A 1,507-nucleotide genomic window follows, 5' to 3' on the forward strand; every position below is an offset into this window, starting at 1 on the left:
CCCCAATCGACGCCTCTGAGGCAGCCATAGCCAAAGTGGTTCAAAGCATCAAAGTTTAATTGATGACCATAATGACCTGACTGAAAATTGTTGGCTTTTTTTAACCTGGATTATTGAGCATGAACTTTGATGTTTGACCCACGAAAACAGGATTTTAAAAAATTAGAATACTGTGGAGAAATCAGTACAAATGTTGCAGGGCATGAATGTTTTAAACTGTGACACACTAATCATGTACTAAACTCAAAGCACCTGCACAGGTTTCCCCAGGTGTCATTAAATTGCTTCAGTTTGGTTCAATTGTCTCAGTTCGGTTCAATATGAGGAAGACTGCAGAGATAACTGGCCAGAAGACCATCATTGATGCCCTCCATAGGGTGGGTAAGCCACAAAAGTTCATAGCTAAAGAGGCTGGCTGTTCACAGAGTGCTGTGTCCAAGCATATCAATGGAAAGTCTAGTGGAAGGGCAAAATGAGGCAGAAGAAGATGCACCAGCAAAAGAGATGACCATGGGCTTCAGCGGATTATCAAACAGAGAAGATTCCAGAATCTGGCAGAGATCCAGAAAGAGTGGAATGAGGCGAGAGTCACAGCTTCAAAAACTACCACATTCAGATGCATCCGGGAGATGGGCTACAGCTGTCGGGTTCCTCTGTCCTCTTTTCCGATGAAAGTAAAGTGTGCCTTTCATTCGGAAATCAAGGTCCAAGGGTTCAGGGTGATGAACAGAACCCATACTGCTTGAGGTCCAGTGTGAAATATCCACAGTCAGTCATGATTTGGAGTACAATGTCCGGTGCAGGTGTTGGTAAACACTGCTTTCTTAAATCCAAGGTCACTGCAACAGTGTACCAGAATGTTTTAGAGGACTTCATGATTCCTTCTGCTGAGGATCTGTATGGAGATGCAGATTTCATTTTCCAGTAGGACCTGGCCCCTGCTCATGCTGCCAGAAGCACCAAAACCTGGTTTGATGCCCATGCCAAAGTGCTTGACTGGCCAGCCAACTCGCCGGACCTAAACCCCATTGAAAATCTATGGGGTATTCTTAAGAGGAAAATGAGGGGCACCAGAGCAACAACAAAGAAGAGCTGACAGCAAGCATCAAGGAAATCTGGGCTTCCATAACTCCCAGTCAATGCCACAGGCTGATTGCCTCAATGCCACGTCACATCAAAGCAGTGATTAAGGCAAAGGGATTCCCAACCAAGTACTGAAGACTGACATATCATTTTGAAAGTACCATATTTTGATTGATTTGTTATGATCCTAATTTCTTTCTTTCTTTTCTGCAAAAACTGAGTAGTGTGGGCTGAAGTCTTCACAGGATTCAAATTTTTTGAAATACTGTTTTTGTGGGTTTCATGAGCTGGAAGCCCAAATTATGTAAAAATAAACAAATAAATATTTGAAGTTGTTTAAATTGTGGGCCCTGAATCTATCATCTATTAAAGATTAACTTTTTGAATGGAATTATGGAAGTTAAACAACTTTTCCATGACATTC

This window comes from Nematolebias whitei, chromosome 23, assembly GCF_014905685.2.
Source record: "Nematolebias whitei isolate Nwh7 chromosome 23, NemWhi1, whole genome shotgun sequence".
NCBI lineage: Eukaryota > Metazoa > Chordata > Actinopteri > Cyprinodontiformes > Rivulidae > Nematolebias > Nematolebias whitei.